Source organism: Ursus arctos, unplaced genomic scaffold, assembly GCF_023065955.2.
Source record: "Ursus arctos isolate Adak ecotype North America unplaced genomic scaffold, UrsArc2.0 scaffold_20, whole genome shotgun sequence".
Lineage (NCBI taxonomy): Eukaryota > Metazoa > Chordata > Mammalia > Carnivora > Ursidae > Ursus > Ursus arctos.
In genome coordinates this window covers 26,364,651-26,386,489 of record NW_026622875.1, presented here as the reverse complement: position 1 = coordinate 26,386,489, position 21,839 = coordinate 26,364,651, and the positions used below count along the sequence as shown (strand labels likewise).

Sequence of the window (21,839 nt, the reverse complement as noted above, 5' to 3'; positions counted from 1 at the left end):
GTAGAAAGTACTTTAAAAATGATAATGTAATAATATTAATCTTCCCTTTGAGAACCCAGTATAAGAAGGGTCAATCAGCATAGCAGCATGCATCTGCCTCTACCCCAACCCTTCACACATCCCTCTCTCTCTCATCTAAGGAATACAAATCCAAGATAAGAGGCCAAAAAGAGGAAGCATACCTAGTTCTTCCTTTCTTGCACTCCTCCTTACGTGTTGTTAATGGTAGCATGAATTGCTGCAGAGGTGGTCTTGTGCCTGATGTATGACCATGCCCTCAACTCTGTCAGTGGGGGCCTGCAGAGTGTTGGTCTTACCCTGAACTCAGAGTAAATTTTTGGTAAAAGATACTCCTTCAGGTGTATGGTTATTAAAATACTTTTAGATGTTCTAAAGGCTTAAGTTATGACCATGGGAAAAAGTGGCTGAAACAGGGTAGAAAACAGTATCAACAAAATTATAATTGTGGAGGAAAGGTCAAGAAACTAAGAGGCCAGGATATCAAATGGATTATCTATTTGGTGTAGAAATCAATTAGAATATAACAGAAATAGTATTGGAGTGACAGGGAGCCAAAAGCTAAACTCATCAAGGAATGAAAGGGAGACTTAAATACCACAATAAGGAAGGATAGTTGGTGGTAGAGCCTAATGATACATGACTCAAAGCAGGAGATTTGGGGAGAGGGTGGAGGGAGAATGCACTGGAAGTTACAATGAGGAAGCAGAAGGGCACTTAGCAGGCCCCATGTTTGAAGGGCATGGAAGAAAAAAAGAGTCCTCATCTGAGAGGGCTACAAGGAAAGCAGCATCCTCAGGGGAAAGCCCAGAGTCCAGTTTCAGTTTAAATAAGAAGGAAAAAGGAAGCCTTTCAAGAAGAGGTCTAGGATAGGAGGTTTTTGTTGCTATCTACCCACGAGTCCCACAGGGCTCAGTGGAAGGGTTAAGATTCCAGGAGATAGGGTAGAGGCTTAGATTCCATCATCAGTTATTATCATCTGTCCCTTGCATACATCCTTAATTCCTTTGCCTTTCTCTCACTTCAGCAAGCTTGCCTGGCTAAACTACAGCGCTGATTAAATCCAATTCTTTGCCTAGTCCATGTGTGTAAAATCATGCTGCTGAGCTTGCATTCAATTAATGATCATAGCTTCAAGTGGACCCATAATGTTGCCTGGCAATCATACTGAATTTCCGGTCATTTTCTGTTTCATCTCCTCCTAAGTGACTGTTGCATGTCTTCAGTCTCTTCATGTCTTCACCATCTCCTCCCCATTTGTCACTTTCAACTGATGACCTTGCTTCCTGTTTCAGAAAAGAAGCAGGGAAAAAAAAAAGCTTTCACAGGCTTTTAGCACTCCAGCAGCCCACTACCTGCAGTGGTATTCGTCTTCTCTCTCTCCCATTGCTGTGAAAGAATCTGCCTTTCTAAGTGCCTCATAATTCTTTCTCTCATGTCAGTTTTCCCCTCTTCTTAATCACTGTCTTATACATGAGAAAATATGCTTTTATTTCTCTCCTTTTCAAAATAATCCTTGTCGGGCACCTGGGTGGCTCAGTTGGTTAAGCATCTGCCTTCGGCTCAGGTCATGACCCAGGGTCCTGGGATCAAGCCCTACATCTGGCTCCATGCTCAGTAGGGAGTCTGCTTCTCCCCCTGCCCCTCACCCTGCTTGTACTCTCTCTCTCTCTCAAATAAATAAATAAATCTTTTAAAAAACACACAAAATAATCTTCATGGACACCACTTTCTCCTGTGTCTTATTTCATTTAAACTTCAGGGCAAAACTTAAAAGAATTGTCTATACTTTGTTGCTAGTTTTTCTCTTTGCATTTCTTCTTTTTACCCAAGCCAGGTAGATTTCTGCCCCCACAGTTCCATTAAAACTGCTCTTACCAGTTACTAATGATGTCCATATCTGTCATTTCTCAATTGTCTGACTTAACATTCAGGAGCAGAATTGATCACTCTCTCCTCCTTGAAAATCCATCTTCACTTGGCTTCTAATATCGTATCACTGACTGTCAAGATAGTCAGTGCCTCATTTGTAACATATGCAAAAACATGAGAGCCCCATGAACCCTCCCTCTCTGGCCACTTCTTTTTAGTCTTCTCTGCTGATTCCTCATCACTTCCCTAAACTCTAGGTCTGCACTACCCAGTACTGTAGCCACTAGCTACATGTAGCTATTTAAATTAAATTTTCAATTATTCGGTTGCATTAGACATATTTCAAGTGCTCAGTAGCCACATGTGGATAGTGACTACCTATTGAATGGCACAGGTATATAAATATTTCATCATCACAGAAAGTTCCATTGTATAGTACTGCTCTGCATGTTTGAGTGCCCTAGGGCTCAGCCTTTGGATGTTTCTTTCTATATTTCTATATAAAATACAGAATTCTATAGAATCTTACAGAATATGATTTATTATAAAATAAATATTTCTGTATATTTTTTCTCTTTTCTTTCTGTATTCCATCCCTTAATCATCTCCTCTAGTCTCAAGGCTTTAAATGTGACTCAAATTTGCATCAGCCCAAATCACTTCCCTAAAGTCTACACTTGATTCCCCAACAGCATTCTGCATATCTTTACCTGAGTGTCTAACAGGCATGTCAAAAGTAATATCCCAAACTGAGCTACTAACCTTGCCACCACCACTCCTTCTCCTACCAACAAATCTGTTCTTTCTGTAGTCTTCGCAGTCTCGATTGATGTCATTCTTCTTCTAGTTGTTCAAGCAAAAACAAAGCAACAGTTTTTAAAATCAACTTATAAACTCATCTTGACCTCCCTCTTTTCCACAAAGCCCACACATCTGTTCCATTGACTCTTGTTTCATATTATATCCAGAATCTGTTTCTCACTCTTCCCCTGCTACCACCCGGTCCAAACGAGCATCGTGTTTTGCCTGGATTATCCCGGGCATATTTGCCCCCTTTTTGGTGTCCCTGCTTTCTCTCCTGTCCCCGGTAGTCAGTTCCTATCAGAGTAACCAACTAGAATGATCTTGTTAAAAAGTAAGTCAGATCATGTCAGTTTTCTGCTCAGAGTTCTTCAGTAGCTCCCCCATCTCACCTAGCAAAAGTCAGAGCCTAGTCACAGTGGCATTCTCACTCTTATTAAAACAGTCAATATATGCTCCCACCTCAGACCCTTTGTAGTTGGTGTTTCTTCCACCTCCTTTTCTCCCAACTCATCTCCACACCTGTACTTTTTCTCTCATCATACTGATTTATTGAAGAGACCAGGCCAACTGTCTTTAAAATGATCCATATCTTGAATTTCTCATTTCCTCATGGTAGTAACATATTTCTCTACTGCCTATATTTCCCTGACATTAGATCTAAAAGGTTAGTTAAAGCTAAATATTTTTGGCAAGAAAACTCCGTTAAGTGATACTTTGATCTTCACATTGCATCGTATTGAGAGAGGTACATACTATCTCTTTGTCCCACAGTTAGTGATGCTGTGTTAACTAGGGTGTTAAGGTGATAACTTTCACATCCCCCCATTATCAATTTACATTTTTACATTTGTGATTAATACATAATCTGAAGGGTGAATGTTATGTTTCTTTTTTTTTTTAATGATACGATATGAGAATTCATTATGATTCAATCGACAAGGGAAGTCAGTTATTTCTGTGACACATAACTCTTGAATAGCCAGAATATCGACTGTTTATGACCTCATGCAAGAACGTAACATACCAAACAAACAAGTCTAATTTGTCAACAAGACTTTGTTCATGATTTAAATCTTCGGGAAGTTTGTTAAAAGCTTCGAAAGTTTTTTTTTTATAAAGATTTATTTATTTTAGAGAGAGAGAGCGAGCAAGGGGGAGGGAGAAGGAGAGAGAAACCCAAGCAGACTCCACACTGAGCGGGGAGCGCAACACAGAGCTCCATCTCATGACCTGAGCTGAGACCAAGAGTTGGACACCTAACCGACTGTGCCAACCAGGTGCCCTGAATGTTATGTTTCTTTAATCCTGTGATTCTAAGTGTATTTTTTAGCTGTGGAACTCCTTTTTTTTTTCTTTCAAATAAAATATCTTTTGGAGATCCAATATATAAAACAGATGAAAGCAGAGCTATTCTGGTTGCAGTAGGAAATGCCGAGTATTGGCAGCTTCCGAGGGAACTCTGACAGGCATAGTTTGCAACTTACAGAGCCTGCCTGAACACAAGGAAATGGAGGCCCAGAGAGAATACATGACATCTTAAGGCTCCTAGCATCTCACAAGAAAGGCTCAGTGCACTGTACATTAGGGTATAATTTGGAGGGCTCTGTCACCTCCTTGGAAAGCTGTGGTTGTGGATGACCACTAGAATGGCAATAGGTTTTTCCCTGGCAGTCCACCCACTGTTTTAAGTTGTCTGAGTGCTTTCTTTGACATTCTATCTGTTCTGCAGATGTGAAGATTTGAAATTACTTCATTTTTAGTGTGTGTTGGATTTCAGTCTCTTTTTTTGTTGTTGTTCCCCTTTTGGAAATTTTTCATCCACAAAGAATTCCAGAGTCAGACATTATTCATCTTATGTCTGGAACACTAAAATCTCATGAGCTCCCATATGTCTTATCTCTTTCCACCTTTGGAATATTCAAAATGCTGCTACAGCTAAAGTCCATTTTATCATTTGCTTGCTTCCTTTCTGTACCTTACTTATCATACAGCCTAATGTGCCTTAATAGAAAATTGAATAAGTAAATTTGATATATCCACACAATGTAAAAAAGATGTATGATGTAGCTTTTTGTTTTTATAAAAAGATGTTTCCGTATATTAAGTGGAAAAAACAGGTAATAGACTATAATTAAGTCTCACTTTCATTTCTAAAAAAACAAAAAAATTCATAAAAATCTTCATGTCTGTCTAAAGCCAAAAAAGGACATTTACAAAAATGTTCACATTGATACTCCCTCTAGGTGTGTCCTTTTTTCCCCCTCTTTGTGTTAATCGTGTGCACCCTCTCTCTCTCTTTTTGCAGCAGGTATGTTTTATTTTTATAGTCATTACTTTTATAAAGATTAGAACTGTTGCTAAAAAAGTAAGCAACAACTTTGATCTGTCAAATCCAAATTGCATTGAAGGCAATACCAGGCCCCTCCCCAGCTTTTTTCCAGCCACTCCATCCTTTGGAATTTTTCCTGTTCTCTTATCACCCCATTCAAGCAAAGTTGCCCCCAACCCTTGCTTCTATTTATTTTACTCCATATTCCTGGTCATCTTCTAGAATTGCCCACTTGGCTGTAAAGAGCCTCTCTGTTCACTTATACCAGAAGTAACTTGTCAGGGAAGGAAAGGGAGATGTAAAAACTATGTTCTAAAAGGAACTATCACTAGAATGTGATCTTCATCCGGGCCCAGGAGTGCCTCAATAAATACCCACTGAATAAATCGATCTATTCTTTTTGTCTTATTTCTTTTATCCCGTAAGTTCCTACAAGACAAGAGCTTTGTTTTCTGTAATGCACTGAACATTTGGGGTACTTAATATGCATTGATGATTAAATCTCTTAAGATCCATAATTTACTTAATAAAAATGAATTTAAGATCTTTTGTCAACTTTGACTAGAATTTGTGCGTGGACAGGGATGTAGAAAAGCATGGGATTTAAAGATAAACTTATTTTCAGATCCTGCTTAGAGATTTGTGATCATGGGTTAGTCATTTAAGCTTCTGAGCTGCCTCCCATTTATAGCCTCACTGATTTCTCTTTAGGACTCTGCAGAGGTCTTCTTCCTGATCTACCTAGCTTTGGTCTTGCTTCTCCAAGTCTGTCCTCCCCAGTGCTTCACCAACTGATAGGCCTACAGTGTAAATTTGACCTTGTCCCTTCATTCCCTCAACCTGTCAAGGGCTCTCTGTTGCTCTGTTGCCTTTACCCCACCCCTTCAGCTTCACCCTTGAAGCTTGTCTTCAAACTTGACCCTGAAATAATACCAAACTCCTGGTAGCTCCTCAGACATGTCATGCCACTTCCCGCCTTGCTCCCTTTGTCCACAAGGCATTTTTCCCTTTCTTCCTGTAGCCAACTACTGCTCTGCTCTAGGACTGTGCTTGGCAGTCTTCCTCTCTGAGATGCCTTTCTTGATATAAAGGCTAGGTATCTTCTTTCTCTGCCTACTAATGTTATAAGCTGTTTGAGGCAAAATCACTGAATTCTTAGTTCCCTCATTTTGAAGAATACCTGGCTCTCAAATTGTACTGAATTTATGTTCTTCTAAAATGTCAGATGATCTTTATTTGTAGGATGTGATTTGATTTTTATATGATCCCCTCCAAAATGAGAAAAAGCCTTAGAAAAGGAAAATATTTGAATTAAAGGAACTTAAAATACTACCAACAGACAAAACTATTGTTGATGTTTTAGAATACATAACAGAATTTCAAAAATTATAAAGAGGTATAACTTTAGCCTGTACATTTTCCTTTCAGAGCCACTACTCAGAGAAATCAGTAGCTTTGCAAATTACCTGCATTAAAAATTAGTAGCCAGGGGGCGCCTGGGTGGCTCAGTCCTTAAGCGTCTGCCTTCGGCTCAGGTCGTGATCCCAGGGTTCTGGGATCAAGCCCCACATCAGGCTCTTCCGCTGGGAGCCTGCTTCTTCCTCTCCCACTCCCCCGCTTGTGTTCCCTGTCTCGCTGGCTGTCTCTCTCTCCGTCAAATAAATAAATAAAGTCTTTAAAAAAAAAATTATGTAGCCAGTTCTTCTCCCTACATCAAATAATACAAAATAGCTTTTTAGTAAAATATAGCTATTTCCTAATTCAAAACAGGAAAAAAACATTTGTTTTTCCTCATATTTCCTAGATCCCAGAGCCAGCTTTTGTCCTTTTTTTCTAGAAGAGAAGGTCAAATCCCAGTGAAGGAAGCAACTTGACCAACTTACTGAGCTGGTCAGTACAAAGCAAAGCTGGGACCAGGAGCTCCTGACCGCCCACCTGGTGCTTTTCCCCTCAGCCACGTTTCCTTTCCTCCACTGGAGTAAAAATAAAGGTAAATTTTTAAGCACTTTCTAATTCCCATATGCTCAAATTAAGCCTGCTGCTGAGATGTTCTTATCTTACTTTTAGTCTAATTATTAAGACATTAGCCCTAAACCTAAAACTTTAATTTGTTCTTTCATATTCATGCATACAATTTCTTTGAGCATCAGAAATATCTTCCCTTCTAAGAAATTTCTTAATTTATTTTCTCACCTGTTTTTGAAGTGAACACAACAAATAAAATATTCCAGGTCTCCTTTTTTATCCTACAAGTAAAGTAGTTCAATGGTATATGTTTTTGTATGCCTCTAAATTGTTCTCTTGGGATCAATTTCCATACTGAGTCATCCACCAAAGAGTGCCTGTGTTTTCCAGGCAAACTGATAGTTTTATTATTTCTAAATGACTCATTACTTCTGAATCATCACATCTTGTGTACTCTGTTAAATAAGTTTTTAGGCATTTTTCTATCATTTTTCGTCTTCTATGTCTTCACGTGTCCCATCTAAGTGACATGGATATTTAGCCAATTTTCTTTTGTGTTTGTGATTTTTGTTGATCATTTTCTTCTTGAACCCTTTCAGCAGTTGAGATAAGCACTGGAAGTTCTGTACTTCATACTCTCTGCTGCAGATGTTTCCTGAAATAGAACACATAAATAGCAACATAAAAAATATGTGTAACACCATTCTCTGTTTTCCATCGTTACATGTATGTTGTTTAAGGTTTTAACTTACCAAATTTCTCCATGAAATGAGGGAGAAACACCCATAAAAGAAAAGTATAGCTCTGTTTGTTGGTACACAAAGTCTTTGAAATTCAGCCTGTTGAAAGAATGAAATATTTTTCTCCCTTGACTTCCGTGTTTTCTGGGCTGGTCTTCTTCCTGCCCTTTGAAAATTCATTCTCTGTCTCCTTTCTTGCATCCTTCTCCCTACCCCATTCATGGCAGCCTTCCTCAGAGTTTTGACCCTTTTCTTTACCCTGTGCATGATCAGTCTTGAGCACTCCTGTGGCTTTAAAACCACAAAATCTGGTGCTTATTCCCAAATCTTTATTACAACTCCTATCTTTTCCCTGCCAAGTGTATCCATCTGCATGGGAAGTACCTTCTGGATACCCCACCAAAACAACCCATGCCTGAAGCTGCATTTATCTCCCCTGTACCCTCTTCTCCCCAGCCTTAGCACACAGTAATCACCCTAGCCTCATCTTCACATCTCTCTAGAACCTGTTTTTAATTTTAAAAATTTGTTATCAAATATTATCTATTAATTCTCATATTTAAGTGTCAGTGCTTGAGACTTCTAAAAAATATCAGTTTCCACTCCCAAGTTGGCCTGCTTCTCAGAGATGTGAATTTTTTCACTATTTCTTTCATTATTTGCCTCAATATTTATAAATGCATATATTGCAAATTCATCATTCATTCATTTATTTTAACCATTATGCCTTGCCTTCCTAATACAAATTTCAGTTCTCTCACCCCCTTTTCACCACGTTAACAAAAGGGAAAAAATTATGTGATCATCTCAATAAATGCCGAATAAGTATGTGACCAAATTAAACAACCATGTGAGATATTTTAAAACTCTCAACAAACAAATAATGGAAGAGAACTTTCCAATCTGGTAGAGTATCAAAAAACCTGAAGCTTAATCATACTTAATGGTGAAAGGTAGAATACTTTTCCCTAAGATTGGGTATAAGGCAAGGATTTCTGAACCAACCACTTCTATTCGGTATTGTTCTGGAGATCCTAGCTAGTGTAGTGGGCAGTAAGGCAGTAAATATTGGAAAGGAAAAAATAAAACAATCTCTATTCTCAGACAGCATGATTGTTTATGTAGAAAATCCCAAGGAATATTATAAATACTATAATAAGTGGATTTAATGAAGTGGCAAGTGATAAGATCAATATACATAAGTCAACCATGTTTCTACCTACCAGCAACAAATAAATGGAAAATAAAATTAAAACAATAGTATCATTTGCATTAGCATCAAAAAACATGAATTGCTTGAGAATAAAATTAATTAAAGGCCCATAAACCTTGCTGAAGGAAAGTAAAGAGCATCTGAATAAATGGAGAGCTGTGTTATGTTCATGGGTTACATGGATTAGAGACTTGATATTGTTGTCAACAAATGGATATTTATTTAATTTTTTAAATTTTTTATTTAAACTCAACTAATATATAATGTATTATTAGTTTCAGTGATTCATCAGTCTTATATAATACCCAGTGCTCAATACATCACATGTCCTCCTTAATGTCCATCACCCAGTTACTCTGTACCTTCCCCCCTCCTCTCCAGCAACCCTCAGTTTGTTTCCTATGCTTAAGAGTCTCTTATGGTTTGTCTCCCTTTTTGATTTCATCTTGTTTTATTTTTTCTTTTCTTCCCCAATGATCCTCCCATAAGTGAGATCCTATAATTGTCTTCCTCTGACTTATTTCACTTAGCATAATACCCTCTAGTTCTGTCCACATCATTGCAAATGGCAGGATTTTATTTTTTTTGATGGCTGAGTAAGTATTCCATTGTGTGTGTGTGTGTGTGTGTGTGTGTGTGTGTGTACACACACATATACATACATACCACATCTTCTTTATCTGTTCGTCTGTTAGTGGACATCCGGACTCTTTCCATAGTTTGGCTATTGTGGACATAACTGTTAGAAGCATTGGGGGGTAGGTGCCCCTCAGATCACTATATTTGTATCTTTGGGGTAAATCCCTAGTAATGCAGTTGCTGGGTCATAGGGTAGCTCTGTTTTCAACTTTTTGAGGAACCTCCATACTATTTTCCAGAGTGGCTGCACCAGCTTGCATTCCCACTAGCAGTGTAAGGGGGTTCCCTATCTCCATATCCTCGCCAACATCTGTCATTTCCTGACTTGTTAATTTTAGCCATTCTGACCAGTGTGAGGTGGTATCTCCTTGTGGTTTTGATTTGTATTTTCCTGATGCTGAGTGATGTTGAGCATCTTTTTCATGTGTCTGTTGGCCATTTGGATGTCTTCTTTGGAGAAATGTCTGTTCATATCTTCTGCCCATTTCTTGATTGAATTATTTGTTCTTTGGGTGTTGAGTTAACAAATAGAGATTTAGATTCAATGAAATATTAGTCAGAATCCCAGTAGGTTTTCTTTGTGAAGATTGGTTAGTTGATTCCAAATTGACATGGAGGTGCAAAGGACTTAGACTAGCCAAAACAATTCTGAAAAAGAAAAAAAAAATGGAGGATTTACATTACTACAGTTGGCCCTAGAACAACATGGGGGTTAGGGGCATCAACCCCCCCATGCAGCTGAAAATCTGAGTATAACTTTCGATTCTCCAAAAACTTTACTAATAGCAAGAGCTAATAGAGATCACTTTTTACTGCAGTATGCAATTTAATGGAGAGAGGAACTACTCCCATGGAGATTATTAGTGTCACATGGCGTTTCAAGTGGATGCTTGTAACACTTGAGCTCACTGCAATAGCAACAGGAGGTGACTACAAAATTATTACAGTAGTACAGTATGTATTATAGTTAATTTTATGCAGTTATGATTTAATACTGCGTATTTATGTTTATATTTCTCTTGACTGGGAATAGCACCATGTATGGTTTGTGTTTGTATATGTAAGTTTTGATAAATTTTAATGTTTTATAATTGATTTGTATATGTTTCATGGTAGTAAATGACAAAGTAGACTGGTACCTACATATTATTTTATGCATTCATGGCAAAACTAATTTTTCTTAGTTTTTTCAATATTTCTAGGATATGTGGCTCATCGGTGAGGGTTTTCAAACTGTTACAAATCACCAACATTTTTTCCATTATATTTTTGAAAAATATCTGCAGGGGCACCTGGGTGGCTCAGTCGGTTAAGCATCCGACTCTTAATTTTGGCTCAGGTCAGGATCTCAGGGTTGTGGCATTGAGCCCTGCGTTAGGCTCTGTGCTCAGTGGGGAGTGTGCTAGAGATTCTCTCTCTCCCTGCCCCCCTCACGTGTTCTTTCTTTCTCTCTCTGAATAAATAAAAATAAAATCTCTAAAGAAAAAATATCTGCATATTAAGTGGACCCGCATAGATCAAACCCATGTTGTTCAAGGGTCAAAGGTATTTTAAGACTTACTGTAAAATATAGTAATTAAGACAGAATGGTATCGGTGCATATAAAGATAAAAGAGTAGGGAATCCAGAAATAAACCTCTGCGTATGGTTATTTTTCAACAAAGACTCCAACATGGGGACAGGATAATCTTTTGAACAAATGGTGCTGGGTGATCTTCAAATTCAGCATATTAACTACAGAAAAAAATTGATACATTGGATGATTAAAATTTAGGATTGTTAAAAATTTTTAAATATGATTAAGACCTCCTACTTTTCAAAAGCTACTGCCAGGAAAATGAAAGCCAAAGACCAGGAGATAATATTTATAGCTAAAATATACAAATGAACTTTTAGAATTCAATAATCAAAGACAGCCTAAAAGAGTTGAATAAATACTTCACAAAAAAAGATATGTATCAGTTGTTTAAAAGCATAAGAAAAAATTCTCAATATCATTAGTCATCAGGGAAATGCAAATTAAATTCACAGTGAAATACCACTTCATACCCACTAAAATGGGTAAAAGTAAAGTAACTGACAAGTATCCAAAAGGATATAGAGCCACTGCAGCTCTCAGGTGTTGTTGATGAGAATGTGAAATGATAGAACCACTTTGGGAAACAGTTCTACATGTTTTTATAAAATTAAACATACACTTGCCACGACTCAGCAATTCCACTGTTAATTACCCAGAAAAAATTAATATATACACACAAAGACTTTTACTTGAATGTTCATAGCAGCTTTAATTCATGATAACCCAAACCGGAAATGACTCAAATTTCATCAAGTGGTGATCAGAGAAGATAAATTTTGATACATTCATATAGTAAAATACCTACTAAGCAGTAAAAAGGAATATACAACTAATCCATGCAATAACATAGATGAATCTCAAAACCATTGTGCTGAGAGAAACCAAACTCAAAAGTATGTATATTCTATGATTACATTCATATTGAAGATCTAGAACTGGCAAAACTAATCATAAGAATCAGATCAGTGGTTGTCAGACACTGAAGATTAGGGGAATTGATTGGGAAAGGGCACAGGGATAGCTTTAGGATGTCCTAAATGGTCTTTTTTAGGGCAGTGGTTACATGGTTCTTAAATCTCATTGAACTATACACTTAATATGTACATTTTTATTATATGTAAATTACACATCGGTAAAGCTGGCTTAACTTTTTTCTTGAGATTTATGTATTTGACAGAGAAAGAGCGTGTGCATGTGCTTGCACAGGTGGGGTGGGGCGGAGCGGATTGTGGGGGAGGGAGAAGCAGACTCCCTGCTGAGCGGTGAGCCTGACTCGGGGCTCCGTCCCAGGACCTGAGCTGAAATCAAGAGTCAGTCACTTAACCGACTGAGCCACCCGAGTGCCCAAATAAAGCTGATTTAAAATAAAAGTGAGGGGGCGTCTGGGTTGCTCCGTCAGTTAAGTGTCTGCCTTCCCTTGGGGTCATGATCCTGGGATTCTGGGATTGAGCCCCTTGTGCTGGGCTCCGTGCTCAGCAGGGAGTTTGCTTCTCCCTGTCCCTCTGCACCGCCACATCCCCTGCCTCCCCCATGCTGATGCGTGCTCTCTTTCATAAATAAATAAAATCTTTAAAATAAAAGCGAGGCTCTAAAAAGCTGAGAAGAAGCTCTCCGTTTGTGGGTAGCATTTGTCAGTTAGTGGGTTTAAGGGAATCATGTGGTTAGATGGGATTTCTAATCTCCAGTAAAGGATTCTTTAATCCACATTGGGAGATGGGAGCTAGAGGTTTATAGAGACCTGGACCTGGGCTGGGGAAAGTGGCTTTATTCAGAGTGTAGATGTTTACTAAAATTCTAGTCTTTGCCACCCACTCTATCTGCCCCTGAGGTTGGTGCTTTTCTAGTTCTGAGTTTGTGGAGTGTGCATAGGAAGGGCTATTCCTTTGCAGACTTTCAAACAATCCCATGTTCAGTCCTCTATCCTAGCCCATTTCCAAAACTAGGCCTTTATTGGGTTATACAAAATAAATTGGTTTGCTTACCATTAGTATGCCTTCCTCCTCTACTCTAATAAAGTTATTTATTTATCATTCCTGCTTCTGCTTCCTGTCTTCATATATAGTGATTTGGGGCTACAGGTGTCTCTTAGGTTCTTTGAATATGGAGTTCAAATTCCTATTTTTATTCTTACTGTTTGGAGGATACCTTAAAACTGTAAAATCCATCCTGTACATTTTTAACTTCAGTAATATCAAACTCCTTATAATTCTCCAAACACGCAAGCCTTTTTCATATCTCTGTGCCTTTGTAGAATTCCTTTTTGCTTGTAAGGTGTAGTTTAATCCCTTGGTAAGGCTCTTACCTTTCAAAATCCAGTTCTCTCCTTCCTAACTTTTCTTGTCTGCTGCTTCTGTACCTTTGTTTCACAACAAATCCACTTCATCAGAAATGGCCATTTGGCAGTTTTCTGTGGAGGACTACCTGGAACCACTGGAAAATACTTGTTAGACTAATTGTAAACTGCTTAAAGTGGAAGAAATAATAAGTGCTGAATGAACTCTGAAATTGTATATGAACCACTTAGGCAATTTGTAGGGATGCAAGAACCAGGAGAGACAAAAAGCCTAGGAGGCGGGCAAGCAGTGTACAACAAGACCTGAGGTGGAATAAATATAAATATGCAGAATAATTAACTGTAATTTTCTGACAAATTATATTCTGCTCTCCACCTCTGATACAACACATGTTTACACTGAACAATTGTACTGCATATTTCATCAAGTCAAAGATGGTGAGGGGCGCCTGGGTGTCTCAGTTAGTTAAGCATCTGCCTTCTGCTCAGGTCATGATCCTGCGGTCCTGGGACTGAGTCCCACATCGTGCACTCTGCTCAGCAGGGAGTCTGCTTCTCCTTCTCCCTCTGACCCTCTCCCCTGCTTGTGTTCATTCTCTCTCTCTCAAATGAATTTTTTAAAAAATGGTGAAACATTCGTTTCATGTGCCATTAAGACAAAAAATTCAAACTATGATACAATGCTTTTTTATCACTTAGAACTCTCTTTACTTATTGAAGGAGTTCTTTTAGACTTAATGTTGACAAGTATTTTTAAATCTGTATCACTCTTGTGCATACACTGTCTTTGGGACTATTCCATAGCCTGGGATTCCTTTGAAATTCCACTTGCTAAGGTTACCAGTGACCTTCGTATTAGCCAACCGAATGGGTAATTTTTGTTTTGCCCTCACCTCTCAGCAGTATCCAACCCTAGTGACCTCCATTTTGAGTCTCTCCTTCAGCCTCTGTGAAACTGCTTTCTCCTGGTTTCCATGTTACCTTTCTGGCTCGTCCTTCTTCGTTTCCCTCTAAGAATTCTGTCCCTCTGTTTAACCCAGAAATGCCAGTGAGCTCAGCTCTGCCCTCAGCCCAGAGCTCTCCTCACTTTGTGCACTCACCCTGAGTAACCTCTCAGGGCTGCATCACCCACCCAGTTCTTTCTGCTGACCTCCAGGTATTTGTATTCACATTTCATCCAGTCATTACCACTTGGATATTCCACAGGTACCTCTTCAAACAACACATTCAGAATAATACTTTCTGTTTTGTGTCCTTAAAACAAAAACAAAAGTCTGTGTTGGGGTAGCAACACTAGTCCCCCAAAACCCAAGCCTGAAACCCAAGGTTCTTCCTTCTTACTTTCTCCTCCTCTTGTTCTGTGAATTCTTCCTCTTTGACTATCTAATCAGTGCCCTCTTCTTTTTTAACTACTGCCACCTACTTGGGTTTTGGTTCTCACCACTTCTTGCATGGGTTATTACAGTAGTCTCCTAATTGACTTCCATGCCTCCACTCAGCTACTAGAATGATCTTTCTAAAATATAAATTTCATCCTATTATTCCCCAGCCTAAAAGGTCTTTGTTTTACCTATAGTTTTCAGAATTAACTCCAAGCTCTTAATTTAGCACGCAGGCCAGTCTGTCGTCTAGTTCCTGCTGCTCTCCTGGTTTCCTCTCCTCTTGCTTTCTACGCCCCCCAGTGAAATCAGCTGGAACTGCTTGTAGTTCTGAACTCAGCTGTGCCATGTTAGGCCTCTGAGCCTTCACCTGTATGTTCCCCTCTGCCTAGAGTATTCTTCTCTTCCTTTTTTTTTTTTTTTTTAAGATTTTATTTGTTTATTTGAAACAGAGAGAGAGCACAAGCAGGGGGAGCGGCAGAGGGAGAGAGAGAAGCAGGCTCCCCACTGAGCCGGGGCTCTGTCCCAAGACTCTGGGATCATGACCTGAGCTGAAGGCATATGCTTAACAGACTGAGCCACCCAAATGCCCCCTTCCCTTCCTTTTTGTCTAATTTTCATTGGTCCTTCAAAACTAGGTACATACATTCCTTAGTTTGGGAAGTTTTTCTTCAGTCTAATTTGGATGCTCTCGTTCAAAATGGGCCAACAGCATGAAGAAAGGCTTCACAAATGAACACAAAATGTCTTTGAGGTAAATAAAACGATGTTTAGGCACAATTTAAAATAATGCACTTCCGGGGCTCCTGGGTGGCTCAGTTGTTAAGCATCTGCCTTCGGCTCAGGGCATGATCCCAGGGTCCTGGGATTGAGCCCCGCATCAGGCTCCCTGCTCCTCTGGAAGCCTGCTTCTTCCTCTCCCACTCCCCCTGCTTGTGTTCCCTCTCTTGCTGGCTCTCTCTCTCTGTCAAAGAAATAAAATCTTTTAAATAAATTAATTAAATAATGCACTTCCTTTTTTTCATCTATCAAATTAGCAAAGATTTAAAGAGTGGTATTACTCAAGGAGAACATAAGGAAATAGGTCTGATCCTATCCTGATATCGGAAGTAGAAATTTGTCATTTTTCTGGAGGAAAGACTGACCTTATGTATCTAAGAATATTTAAAATGTGTATGCATACATACACACACTCCTTTTGACTCAGTATTCTACTACTTGGAATATATCCTAAGAAAATAACTAGACAACTCTGAAAAGTGTATGTGTAAGAATGTTTATCATTGTTTATCTTAAAACAAAAAAAATGGTAAATAATCTGTGTAACAGTGGTAGATGGCTGAATTATTTTATCCATATGGTAAAGTATTATAAGTCCATCAAAATGATTTAGATCTGGGGCTCCTGGGTGGCACAGTCAGTTAAGCATCCAACTCTTGGTTTTGGCTTAGGTCGTGAACTCATGCTGGTGAGATCAGGCTCCACTCAGGCTCTGTGCTCAGCACAGAGTCTGCTTCAGATTCTGTCTCCCTCTCCTTCTACCCTTCCCACTTGTGCATGCTTGCTTTCTCTTTCAAACAAATAAAAGAAATTATCTAGATCTTTCTGACATGGAAGTATATTCATGAGATATTGCTAGTTTGAAGTAATTTTTAAAATAGTTACGATCAAACTTTTGTAAAAAACATACATTTATAAGTTTTCATAAGAAAATGTCAGGATACATATTCATAAAAATATTAACTGTTTATTTTGGAATGGGTAATTAAAGTGTTTTTTACTTACAAACATTTTCTAACTTTTCTGAAAAGAATGTGTATTAATTGTGAGAGCAAATGGGGGAAAACAGAAGTCCTGTCCTAGGGCTCCTGATTCCCACTATGCTTACTTCTCTCATTGCCCTCACATAGTAGGTACACTCAGGGCCATCATTATGAATTATTTTGGGCCTGGCTCAGAATAGGAAATGTTTGATGAGTGAATTATACCAATAACAGCTAACAGTGATTGAACATTTCTTGTGTCTTAAGCATTGTTCTAAGCATTTGACGTTTTACTTAATTCTTGTGAGATGGGTAGTGTTATTATCTCTGTTCTGCAGGTGAAACAGGCTGACAGAAGTTAAGCAGTTTATGTAAGTCCACACAGCTGTAAGTGGCAGGGTGGGGATTCAACCCATGGAGCCTGGCTTTCACTTAGAGACACAAGATAGCGTAGTGGTTCTGAATTAGATACATTGTGATCTACCTCTGATTGAGACTAGTTGGATTAGATTCCATGTCTAGGATTCCAGCTAGACAGTTGGGCATCAGTTAATCATGATCTGAGTAAAAAAGGCAGAATTTGACACTCACAGATCTGATCCAAATACCAGGGAAGTTAATCTTTGTCTCTTTGGCGTTTTTATAAAAAACTCAAATCATTTTAGACTGTAAGCTTCTCATTGAAATTGGTGCCACCCCTTGGGGTTTGGCTTTGTTATATGCTTCCTCCCTCTCCCAGTTGTGTCCCTTCAAAACTTTAACTCAGAGACCTAAATTTGCAATTAGTTCTTTAACTCTTCTTCCCACTTTTTTTCTCAGTAAGGTTACTTATGGCAAATTCATCAAATTGCATTTTTTTAAAGATTTTATTTAATTATTTGACAGAGAGAGACAGCCAGCGAGAGAGGGAACACAAGCAGGGGGAGTGGGAGAGGAAGAAGCAGGCTCTTAGTGGAGGAGCCTGATGTGGGGCTCGATCCCAGAACACTGGGATCACGCCCTGAGCTGAAGGCAGACGCTTAACCACTGCGCCACCCAGGCGCCCCCACCAAATTGCATTTTTAAAACCTATCAGTCTTCATTTTTGCTGTATCTTCTTTTTTTTCTTCATGTTTTCTTTTAAAGTGTTAGCATTTCTGAAAGCTACATTCCTATTATCTGGAACTACTCTGTTTAATATGGTGGCTACTAGCCACATGTGGCTTTTTAAGTTATAATTAATTAATTAGGATGGGCAAAAAATTTAAACAGCACTTCTCCAAAGAAGATATGAGGCTGGTCTGTAAGCACAGGAAAAGATGTTCGACGTCATTAGCCATTAAGAAAATGTAAGTTAAAACCACAATGAGATAACATCACACACCTATTAGAATGGCTGAAATAGAAAATATTGGCAATGCCAAATGCTGAAGAGGATGTGGAACCAACCATAACTCTTGTACTGGTGGGAATGTAAAATAGTCACTCAAGTAAACAGTCTGGCAGTTTCTTATAAAGATATACTTAAGAGGTGCCTGGGTGTCTCAGTTGGTTAAGTGATTTTGGCTCAGGTCATGGTCTCGGGGTCCTGGGATTAAGCCCTGCCTGGGACTCCCCACTCAGTGGGGAGTCTGCTTGTCCCTCTTTCTCTCTACCTCTGGCCCTTCTCCCACTCATGCTGTCTCTAAAATAAATCAATAAAATCTTATATATATATGTGTGTGTTTATATATATATATATATATATATATATACATATATATAAAATATATTTAACATACAACTCAAAAGTCAGACTTACATTTATGCTGGAGAAATGAAAACTATGTTCACACAAAAACCTGTGCATTAGCATTCACAGCAGCTTTATTTGTAATAGCCAAAAAATGGAGACAACATAAATATCCCTGAATGAGTGAATGGGTGAACTAACTGTGGTATATCCACACAATGAAATACAACTCAGCAATAAAAAGGAATGAACTGTTGATACATGTGGTGAAGTGAATGACTCAAAATCATTCTGTTAAGTGAGAGAAGAAAATATCAAAAGTTTATATACTTTATAATTCCATACATAAAACATTTTTGAAATAACAAAACTATAATGATGGAAAATAGATCCGTGATTGTCAGGGTTAGGATTGGGATGACTGTGACTTTGTCACAGTATATATAAAGTCATAGGGTAATGGGAGGGGCTTGGGGGGTGATGGACAGTTCTGTATCCTGATTGTGGTGGCAGTTATTGTTGAAGGAAGGGAGGAGGGAAGGAGTGAGTACAAGTAAAACTGGTGAAATCTGAATAAGGTCTGTAGTTCAGTTAATAGTACCAATGTCAATTTCCTGGTTTTGCTCATTGTACTATGGTGATATAGGATGTTATCTTTGGAGGAACTGGGGAAAGAGTACACAGGAGCTCTCTGTACTACTATTGCAACTTCTGTGTGAGTCTAAAATAATTTCAAAATTAAGTTTTTTTGATAAAACTAAAATTCAGCTCTTCACTTATACTAGCCACATTGAAAGGGCTCAGTAGCCCCATGTGGCTAATGGCAGCCATACAAGAACAGATATAGAATATTTCCATCAATAGAGCACATTTTATAGGGTAGCCCTGGTCTAAAAGCACATGTCTGTCTTTGGCCAGTGTTCTGTCTTCTTCCTTGACTATTTCAGATTCTAGTATCACACGAATATTTGTATTTTCTGTCATGTTACCTTATAAGCTGGCTGTTTTGGTTATATCCAAGCTTAGAGAAATACTTCTTTAATTTCTCAAATTTCAGAGAAATAAAATAGTCTTTATGTTAATTTAGGAATTTATCATGTGTTTTCACAGGTGTCTGGATATTTGAATTTTCTAACACTCATGTATTTTGCCTTTGTACCAGTTTTATCACCTATATTATCAACTGTATTAGAATATAGTCCTGATATCTCTCCCATAGTTTTCCTGATACACTTTCTTAGTAATATCCTTTGTTTTTGTTTCCTTTTATCCTTACCAAAAAGCTCTTTCAAAATCTTGGATTTCTGAAAAGGTGTATAGGTTTTCAAGTTTGGTGCTATTTCTTCCCTGTCTTTTGTGCATCTTTTGGAAAGGCAATTTCTTCTGTTGCCATGTTCTAGTGTTTTGTCCCATAATGCCTAGTTCCTCTTTGGCTTCTTTGCATTTTCTGTTAAGAATTACTGGGCAATTCCTTTAGTGTGAACTTATTTCTGCTTCAGCTTCATCCTTGGTGAGATCTAGTTTTATAGTTTTATATGAGCCACCATCTGAGATTTGAAGGTGAGGAAGTGGAGCATGACATAGTAGCTCCAGATCCATTCATCTAGCAACAAAGTTAAGACACTGAAGGACAAGAAGAATGGGGGGGGGGGTGACCCACTGAGGAAAACCCAAAGAGAGAAATAAAGGAATATTGGAATTAAGATTTATATCTTTGTAGGTAGAAGATCTGATATTATAATGATATCAGTGTTTTTTCAAAATAATTTATAAGTTTATTGTAACTGGAATCAAATTCCAATAGCATTTTTTTTTTAACTTGACTATTTAAAAATTCATCTGGAAGACCATCAACATTTGGAGTGTAAAAAAAAAAAAGAAGTCATGATTAGGGATATGGGAAGCAAAACCAGGTAGAAGACAACAGTAATTACAATAGTGTAGGACTGGCATAAAAACAGAGTAATCATTGGATCTAGAGGGCCAGGAAATGTATTCTAGCATAAGAATTCAACAAAAGAAAGGGTTCTTCATAAATTAATTGTATCTGTAATCATTAAGTCTCTAATACCTAAGTGAGCAAAGGATAAGAAGAGACAATTTACCAGAGAAGAAATCTACAAATAAGAAAAAAACAGTTTTCTGGGATTGAAGAAATAAAAATGAAAGCAATAAAGTTATATTTCTCATTAAGGGGTAAAGATTTTTATTGTTAAAATGCCACTGCTATTGATGGTGTAGTGAAACTGATGCTCTCCTTTTCAGTCATCATCTCCTTCCTTTCATTGCTTTACTTCATCATTCTTGATTTAGTAGTATCGTACATCTATCCTTCAGCAAATCCTACTGGCTCTACCTTTGATATATATTACAGTATCTAAACTTCTTCACTATTACCATCCTGGTCCAAGCCCCAAAGCCTTCTTGCCTGATTTATTGCAGTAGCCCCTAATTTGCTTCTCTGCTTTTTATCTTGCTCCTTCACAGTCTCTTCTGAACACAGCAGCCAGAATTACCAATTTAAAATGTAAGTCTGATCATGTCATTCTTCTGCTCAGTAGCCATCAGTCCCAGCTCACTCAGGATAAAGCCAAATTCATCATAAGTCTACAGATCCTCCTTGATTTAAACTCCTTTCCTTTCCCACCTTTCCTTTCTGACCTCACCTCCCGCACTACCCCCTTGCTTTCTCTGTTCCAGTCACTTTAGCCTCCTTGTCTTTCTTATAGTATATCAAGCATACTCCCACCTCAGGGCCTTTGCACCTATGGTTATTGTGCCTGAGATGATTTAGACCAAAATACCTCCTCAGCCTGTTCCCTTTATTCTTTCAGGTCTCTGTTCAAATGTCAGTGAGATCTTTCCTGATTCCCCTTTATAACACAGTCCCTTTCATTCTTTCTGAACCCTGCCCTGCTTGATTTTTCTCTAGCACATGTCACCATCTAAGTTATATGTTTACGTGCGTGTTGTTTTTCTTTATCCAACTAGGCTATCAGCTCCATTAGAACAGGGACTTTATTTTATTCACTACTGTATCCTTAGCACTTAACAAGTGCATGGCACATAGTAGGCACTCAATATTTCTTGAGTGAGTACCTCGATTGAACCGTTTTGGAAAGCAACTATAGAATGGTTTAAAAGCCTTTTTTTTTTTTAGTAAGAGGATGATTAAGTAAATTCTATCTACTTGGTAACAAGAGAGAGCTCTGCATGTGGTAGTGTCTGAGAGGATAGGGTCAAAAGCAGTAATGACAGTCTTTTCTCTCTTAGATAATAAGAAAAGAGAAGATAATTTTCAAGTATAGAGGAAGTTGTAGATTCAAGAACAAGCACTATGTGTTAGCAATCTTTGAGAAGATTAGGTTGATGGAACCAAAAGTTTGGTGCAGGGCAGTAGCACAAAATAAGGTTGTAGGTGGATGGGAACAGATGTTGAAAGTCTTGAAAATAAGTCAAAGGAGGTAGGATGCATGGTGCCTTATGGAGATCAGTAGTGTGAATTCTTGAACTGTGAAGGATAAAAAAAAAAAA

At 38.3% G+C, this 21,839-nt stretch overlaps 1 protein-coding gene across 9 annotated transcripts in view; it reads left to right on the top strand.

Moving 5' to 3' along the window:
• Positions 1-21,839, top strand: part of PPP2R3A (protein phosphatase 2 regulatory subunit B''alpha) — a 205,036-nt gene that overhangs the window by 23,565 nt on the left and 159,632 nt on the right. For 3 of the 9 annotated variants that reach the window (XM_026497081.4, XM_026497083.4, XM_057315819.1), the window contains one exon: positions 6,861-7,013. The exons of 4 other annotated variants lie outside the window; for them this stretch is intronic. The gene's annotated coding sequence lies outside the window, so the exon portion shown is untranslated. Of the gene's footprint in view, positions 1-6,827; positions 7,014-21,839 lie in introns of all 9 variants that reach the window. 2 more of the 9 variants (XM_044383424.3, XM_048216269.2) reach the window with 1 other exon arrangement.